The sequence below is a fragment of the Trachypithecus francoisi genome, unplaced genomic scaffold (genome assembly GCF_009764315.1).
Source record: "Trachypithecus francoisi isolate TF-2019V2 unplaced genomic scaffold, Tfra_2.0 Lachesis_group10, whole genome shotgun sequence".
NCBI lineage: Eukaryota > Metazoa > Chordata > Mammalia > Primates > Cercopithecidae > Trachypithecus > Trachypithecus francoisi.
Genome location: NW_022681455.1, coordinates 16,310,353 through 16,318,618, shown reverse-complemented (window position 1 = coordinate 16,318,618; position 8,266 = coordinate 16,310,353). Strand labels below are relative to the sequence as shown.

Genomic DNA, 8,266 nt, shown 5'->3' with positions numbered 1-8,266 from the left:
GGACAATGTTGATTCTATGTAAGATGAAGACAAGAGGAACAGGAAGAATATAGAATTTCCAGATGAAGATAAATGTCAAAGGAAGATGAAGCTTTAGACAGATAAAGACAACAAAAAAGTCATGGGAAGGCCCGGGTGAGAGCTGACTCAGTGAGGGAGACTACACACGAGGAGGTGATAATTGAGTGTTCCGCAACCAGCGGGAAAGGACCTAGAAAAAAAGGAGAAAAAAGGAAACGTATCATAAAATGTCAACAAGTTGTCTAACCCAAGAACCCAAGACAAATTTTGACAGCTTTGTTGGCTTAAGTTTCTAGCATTTTTTTTTAATTGGTTGAATTACGTACAAGTAGCTCCATGGGTAGCAAAACCCCACAGGTGATAGAGACAATTTCTGCAAAACAAACACGTTGCATTTTGTGGATGATATAATAGACACCTGCCATGTGTTTGTTGTTGGATACAACTCTACAGGAGGCGTGATTCATTTCTAGCAGTATGGGACCAGCGTATTAATCACAATGCTTTTGGCTGCAGGTAATAAGAAAATCAAATAAAGCAGCTTCAACAATAAGCAGAAAGTGTATTACCTCCCATGGCAGTAGGACAGGAGATGGTAAGGGCTGGGTGGGGTGGCCTGAAGTTCTGGGATCAGTGAGTTCAGCTGCTTAATGTTGTCAGGATGAGCTAGATCTTTCCACCTATCGGGTCTGCCATCCTCTTCATGTGCGCTAGCACCCCTCATCTTCACAAGATTGCAGTGGCAGCTCCAGGCATTACATCCTTACACAATACCAAAAGCCAGAAAAGCAGAGGGCACATAATCTTCCTGAATCCCTGCCCCCTAGCTCTTTTTAAAAATTAGAATACCTGGTTATTGGGGGAAAAATCATAATGAAAACTGCAATTGCTTATTGCACAACTTACAAAATAATGATTCGATATATAAAATGAATTTGTTTTTTTTTTATTTTTATTTTTTAGAGATGAGGTCTCACTATGTTACCCAGGCTGGCCTAGAACTCCTGGACTCAAGCAATCCTCCCACCGCAGCCTCCCAAAGTGCTGGGATTACAGGCGTGAGCCACCATGCCCGACCGTAAAATGAATTTCATTGTATAAGTATAAACAATATAAAAATCCTCTGGATATATCATATATATGTCATTGAGAGAAACTCACACTCCTTAAATCTTCTGTTGCATGTTTTACATTAGACATTTTGGGTCTATTTACCAAGGAAGACCACATTTTTAGCTATATGTTGTTTTTGCTTACAGTTGCAATCTATCAGAAGCTGCATTTACACGATTAGAGCCTAGTTAAACCTGAGATGAAAACAAAAATCAAGCCATTTCTTACCCCTAGGCTGTTGGAATGGCACTTTTTGTACTAGGAATGGCCCTGCTAGTGCTTCACTACACAATCTAATCAAATCTATCAGTCATGATGAATTAGACCCAGTCCGTCTTTCAATCTGGTCTGCTCTGGGCCTGAACATAGAGACATCAAACAGTACAGATTTATTAATACAGCATTTTCCCACACCCTAACCCCATAAACCACTTCAAAAGAGAAAATTTCATTTTCATGTTTCACTTAAGGAGGCCTGATTACCACACAGGCCTTGGCCATGAAAGAATAGGTTCCTGGGTGGTACATCAAGTTAACGTGAAGCTTAGCAAAAAGTCTGTTATGCAGGATAGTAATAACAAATTCTCACAAATGTTATGCCTATAGGAAACTATTTTGCTTCTTTTTGTAGATGGAGGGTTGCAAAAATATTTATCTTCTTGCATTTTTTTTTTTTTGGAATGTTTGGTCACTGACAATTTTTACCAATATCTTCCTTTTTTTTAGCACTTAATAGACTCAGTCCATTCCATCTAGAAAAAACAAAAATTTGATCAGATTATTAAATCTTGAAAGCCTTCTCATTTTTACTATATAAAGAGGTAAGTTATTCATATTCTTTTACAAATGTGGTATAAATGCTATGGATAATATAAGGAAATATTGTCAAATAGAGGTAATCAGAAGAAAGAAAATCTTGTTTAACTTCACAAAACATATATCAAAAAAGAACATGAAACTATAACAATATTTAAGAAATATTTTCTTCCAAATTGTGCTAGCATTTTTGACTAGTTTAGTGATATCAACTGCCAAAAAATAGGTTCAAAGCAGCCTGGGAAAACAGCCTAAGGATAAAAAACGGCTTGCTATTTTCATCTCAAGTTTAACTGGGCTCTAATCGTATAGCATGGCTTCTGATGGATTGCAACTAGTTCCTTCCTCTAAATCCATCTTCCCACCAGCAATTTTCTCCCTCTCTCATTCCCCACTTGAGGTGATGCATGTAAGTACTTGGTCTGAAGTTGCCCAGGAGGTCATCTTCGCAGTTTGGGAGGCAGCAGCAGGAGAAGGCACAGCCGGTCAGGATAATTGTGGGCACCCATCTGAAGCTGTCAGTCCAGTTACAGATGTGACAGCAGGCTTGGCATGAAGGTTGAAGGTCTGGGTGTACTTCACGGGTGTATTACCAGAAGGATGATCTGGAACACAGCAGCCAGAGCGAGAGGCTCCAGTCACTCCTATGAAGACAAGCGCTTGGGATCCATAGAGGGCAGAGAAGCAGAGGATGGAACAGATCTTGAGGGTGACAGAGCCACAGAGGAGCATAGCAGCTGCTCTTCGCCATTTCTGCCCCCATGAGACCCTGGCAGCCGCCCTTGTGGGAGTGTCTCCACTCCAGCGAGGATGTGCGGATGTGGTCACTCGCCTGCAGCCAGTCAGTGTGATGATGTCAAAGGCTATGGCACAGAGCAGGAGACCCGCCAGGCCCTGGTCCATAATCGGCTCGGGTGGCAGCAGAGAGCCGGGTGAAGCACCTTTGTAAAGAGAACCTGAGCAGAAGCTTCTACATCTTATTTAAAAAATGTTTTAGGTTAATTTTGTTTTTATTTTTATTTTTATTTTTGCTCTGTTACCCAGACTGGAATGCAGTGGTATGATCTTGGTTAAAGGCAACCTCTGCCTCCTGGGTTCAAGTGATTCTCCCACCTCAGCCTCCTGAGTAGCTGGGATTTCAGGCACCTGCCACCATGCCCAACTAATTTTTGTGTTTTTTGTAGAGGCAGGATTTCACCATGTTGGCCAGACTGGTCTCGAACTCCTGACCTCAAGTGATCTGCCTGCCTCAGCCTCCCAAAGTGCTGGAATTACAGGCGTGAGCCACCGCACCTGGCCCAGACCCTCACACCTTAGATTGGCAAGAATCTTATCAAATATCATTTTCAAACCAATCAGTGACAGGAGGAATCGAATTCCCAATTGGTTTAGATTAATCAAGATGTATCCCCATGAGGCTGGGAAGGTTCAGCCTCCCCTAAAGGAGGCTGAATAAAATAAAATCAGGGTTTTGTGAGAAAAGAAGCAGAGTCAGGGAGAAGAGCTGTTGTGCAGGCAATCAACAGTGACTGCCATAACCCTCCTCTCTTAATTTGCACACAGTAATATTCACTCTTTGTGGTATATATGGCTCTAGGGCTTTGACAAATTCATACAGTTGGGTGATCACCATCACTACAATCAAGACAGAGAAAGGTATAGGATGAAAGAGAGTGCACAGGTTTATGCTCAACCAGCATGGATTTACTACTGTGGTAGAAACAAGTAAGAGGGAGGACAGAGTCGTGATTCTTACACGTTTGTATGAACAAACTTCCAGGAGGGTGAGCAGGCAATGTCTAATATAGGGAGCTACGGACAGCATACTATCAGGGTTTGAAGAAGCGAGAGGTTCCCACTCTGGGCTGTGGCCTGCCGTGTCCTTATGACTATCTGTGGCTCCCAGGACCCCTTGCTCAGGTGACCATTCCAGACGCCCATCTCTGGTTGCTGTGCGGTAGTTGCCCTGATGGTTCCTTTTGATCCCCTGGGCTCATATTCCTTGCTTTATTCTGCCCATCCTTCTTGCCAACCCTCAGCTAGACAGCCTGAGGGTATTCAAGTCCTCTGTCCAGATTCAGGACATGTTCCCATTCCAAAGAGGAAGGCTGAGTCTGCAGAGAGCCTTATTCCAGGCAGGACTGACTGGCTTCAGGATGGTGTGGTGGGAGCTTGGGTGGCCTTTTCATCGTTATTATGGCAGGTGGATTGTGCTGATGAACAGATATGGTCACTGTGTTTGAACAGAACAGACTGCCTGGACACAACAAAGAATCTAGTAAAATAAGATAATAATTATAATAAGGACAGCAAACACGGTTAGCTAACATTTACAAACCAAAAAGACCATCCAGCGAGAGCAGCTTTTGAGCCCTGTTCCACAATACTTACAGTGTTTAGAGTCCCATGAATGCTCAACTGTGGCTAAAACAACAGTCATCTAACTTGAGTTGCTTTATTCCAGGGGGCTGGCGCCAATGCTTGTCTTTACTGCCCAGGGCCAGGGCTTGTTCGTAGAGTGCCTTTGTGCAAAGTGGAAAAAGCCTCCCCACTTCTCATGATGCTTTATTTCCATCTCTTGGGAAATTGTTATAATTTCCTATAAAATTGTAATAGTCAATATCTAGATCCTTGAAGCATAAACTTTGAATGGTGCTTCCTAGGGTTGTACAGTGTGCAGCCAGCACAGCTGTAAACATAGCCTCAGGACCCAGTTGTTTTGAGGATGAGAATAAGTCCCATTGTCTCAGGAATGTAGCCAGTCTGGGTCAGTGGTTGGAGGATGCCTGGCAGCCTATTAATGTATTCAATCAACATTTACGGAGTGGTTACTATATTCTGGGCACAGTGTTTAGTGCTTTATGGCATTATCTCATTTCATCTTCACAAAATGACCATGAACAGGTATTATCTTTATTCCTATTTTACAGATGAGGAAGTCAAAGTTTAGAGAGCTTATTCGACTTGTCCCAGTTCACAAGGTTTGTGAAAGAGCTTAACTAGAATCCTGATGGAGCTGATACTAACGTGACCACTCTGCTTCCTGAATATTTGCCTTGGATATACTGTATAGATGTATATCTAGTTTTTCACATATATCAATCCTGTTGGTATTGATGGTAATTCTTAGGGATATTCATATTTTCATATCTCTTTGTTTTCATATCTATCTGAAGGCTTTCTCAGGAAAAAAAGAAAGAGGCAGCTCTGTGATACTTAAGGTGCTGCAAAAGATGATGATGCAAACATTAAAATGGCAAATATTGAGAAAAATCTCAGTCTTTTTGGACCAAATGACTGAAGACCACACAAGTAACCACTTCAGCAATAGAGGTGAATTGCATGGTGCTTCTTGCTTCAGTGCGGGGAGGTGGGGACAGCATGCTTTTGCTCAATTAAGAGGATCAGCCCTTCAAATTGGAAGCCTGTTGGCAACGATTCAAGCCTGAGAGCCTGAGCTTTCACAGCGATAATCCTTAGGCTCTTTGGAGAGGTGACGCGGCAGCTTCCTCCAGAGCACATGCCAAAGAGGAACCTAGTGGCCAAAGACCATATTGTTCTTTCTTTTTGGGGTTCTGCAGTCATGGGAGCATGGCTTTTGGCCCAATAAAACACTCCTGCTGAAATCCTGCTCTCCTCTCTTCTTCTTCGAGGAAGCTGATTAAAGTGAATGAAGAATGAAAAATTTTGCTCAACAGCTTTTTGTTTGGTTTTCTTACGTGAAGGATTCTTAATTTAACTGATTTCCTTCCTAATTAGATTTAGCAGTTAGGGCTGCCCATTAACCTAGGGGTTTCCCGTATGAGTCTCAGCCCCCATCATGTCTGCCTGGCTTATAGCACCACAGCTGTGTAACTGGCAGTTAAATCCATGTCCTCTGTTCAAAGCAGAGGAGATGTACATAGCCAAACCCAAGTGGTCAGCTCTTCAATCCAGTCAGATTCAAGAAGCATGTGCAAAGCACTTCGCCAGCCACTCTGGGGTGATGAGGAGATGAGCAAGACAGTCTGGGATCTCTAGGCTCCCATTCATCTATTTATTTAGCAAATATTTATTGAGTCTTTACTATCTGCTAGGCACTGTTCTAGGCATTGGGGATGCAGTAATAAACAAAGCATACAAAATTTTTGTACTTTCTGGAAGAGGAGACAGACAATACAAAATACATAAGTAAATGTATAGTATGCCAGATAATGAGAAATGCTATGAAGGAACTATTGTAATCTAAGCATATGCATGAAACATATACACACCTCTGATGGTATGTGTTGGTGCAAAGTGCTGTGGTATTACAATGGAGGAAGAAATTGATTTTGCATGGAAGAATTTGGCAAGTAGTGAGATTTAAGCTGGTCCTTGAAGAAAGTTCAGGTCAGGTGAATATCGCTGCAGTGCAGGGAAGCAAGAGAAAAGCGCTCCCTAAGCATCTGAAACATTTCAGCAAAAGTCCAGGAGTGAGAAGAGAGGGGGATGCAAAGCACATTCAGGGAGCTGAGTAGCTGATGCCAGCCTCAACAGTGGGTGGAATGGCAGGTGGGACAGGGACCTGAGATGGAAAGTTATGTAGATGTTAAGTGATGAAAGAGTTTTACTGCCAGGCTGAGGTGTATGAGTTGAACTCTGCATGCCATGGGGAGTTACTGAGTGTTTTGCGCAGGGAGTGTCCTGAGCAGATGTGTTTACAGATGCAAGACTGGCACATGAAATGCTTGTCCATGTGTAGGGAGACACTTGGAATGGTGCTGGCCCTTGTGACTGGCATCTAGGGCATTGAGGCAAGGACAGTCTTTGGTTTTCATTAGGTAACAGGTGGCATTGTCTTATTACTCAGATTATTCAAGATAACAAGCTACATCTGCTTTCCCTGGACATTTGCATTCAAATGTGATCATTCCTTTATTCCCAAGCCACAGATATTCAAGTTCTAGGACAGTAAACTGAGGCTCTGCCAGATAGACTTATCCTCCTTTTACAGCTGTACTTGAGCAACTTGGGTGCCCCAGAGCTTTATCTGTATGGATAACTTGTAATTGATTTCTTGCATAAAGCCTCAGTAAGGCCTGCAGTAAGAGGTGCAGCTTGTGTCTTCCTTCTCTTGACAAATTGCATAGAGATGGTCAGAGAAATTTTGGAAAGAATCCCACCACCTTCACTCTCCTGCCATTGAAATTTACCCTCATGGTTCGTAAGTAATGCAGAGCCATAAAGAGCAGAGAAGCAGCAAATATGTTAATTTCACATGTGTATTTTACTGTTATAGGGACAGGAGACTGAGAAATTCTGGGCAGAAGAGGGCAAGTCCCTGGTGACGGCCCCACCCTCAAGCTGAAAAGCCCAATACCATGGCCCAAAGTGAGAGTTTACATCTCTGTTTTCTGGCTGGAATTTTGCCTTTTCCAAAATCCCCCATTGCCTACCCTGCCCCCAGTCTTGTGCCCATAAAACCCCCAGGCTCAGCTGTCAGAAGGAGGAGAAGCAGCTGGATGTTGGAGAGAAGCAGCTTGACATCAGAGAGACAGCTTGACAGCATAGCTTCCTGCTCCATCCCCTTTCAGCTTCCCTTCATCACTTTCATCGGCAATAAAATCCTCCACATTCACCACTCTTCAATTTGTTCATGCTACCTGATTTTTTCCTGGGCACTGAACAGGTGCCACAGGTGCAGATACCAAAGGCTGTCACACTGACCTTCTGCGCTTGCTGGTGGAAAGCAACTACCTCATGCTAAAAGGCAGAGGGCCCACTGAGCTGTTTAATACTTAAGCTGTCTGTGGACAGCATCACAGGTTCTCCCCTCTAGATGCTGCCACAGGACCCACACAAAGTTTTGCTCCTGCTAGTGCCTGAAAGCACTCACCCCGGTTCCTGCATCCACTCACCTGTGTGTTCCCTCCCGTGAGGGGCTGAGAGCAATGGGTTCGACTGAGTGGAGTTCACCCCTGCTGGTGCCAAAGCAGCCGGCTAGCTCCAGCACCTGCACTCCAGTTCCCACCTGCAAAGGGGTCAGGGAAATTTCCTGCTTCACTGTCATCTCCCCATACACTTCCCTTTTGCAAACTCAGCCAACAAAGATACTTGGTTCATCTACATTCACAGAAAAGTGTTTTTCATTCCCTTGTTCTTTCTCTTCTTCCACTTTGTCCTTCCTTTAGTCATTAGGTTCATTCTTCTGCCCCTCCCTCTGTTACTGTTTATTGTGTCTGGAAGGGAGGAACAGAGATGCTTAAGTTAGGGGGTTTTAGGTATTTTTTTGCCACATTTCCTATATAATGAGAATCTTTCCTCAAAGCCTTGAATGAAATATCCATTTCTCAGA

The 8,266-nt window shown here is 43.3% G+C and overlaps 1 pseudogene; it reads right to left on the bottom strand.

Moving 5' to 3' along the window:
* Positions 1 to 2,284: 2,284 nt before the first annotated feature.
* Positions 2,285 to 2,925, bottom strand: LOC117088307 (annotated as a pseudogene).
* Positions 2,926 to 8,266: the final 5,341 nt, after the last annotated feature.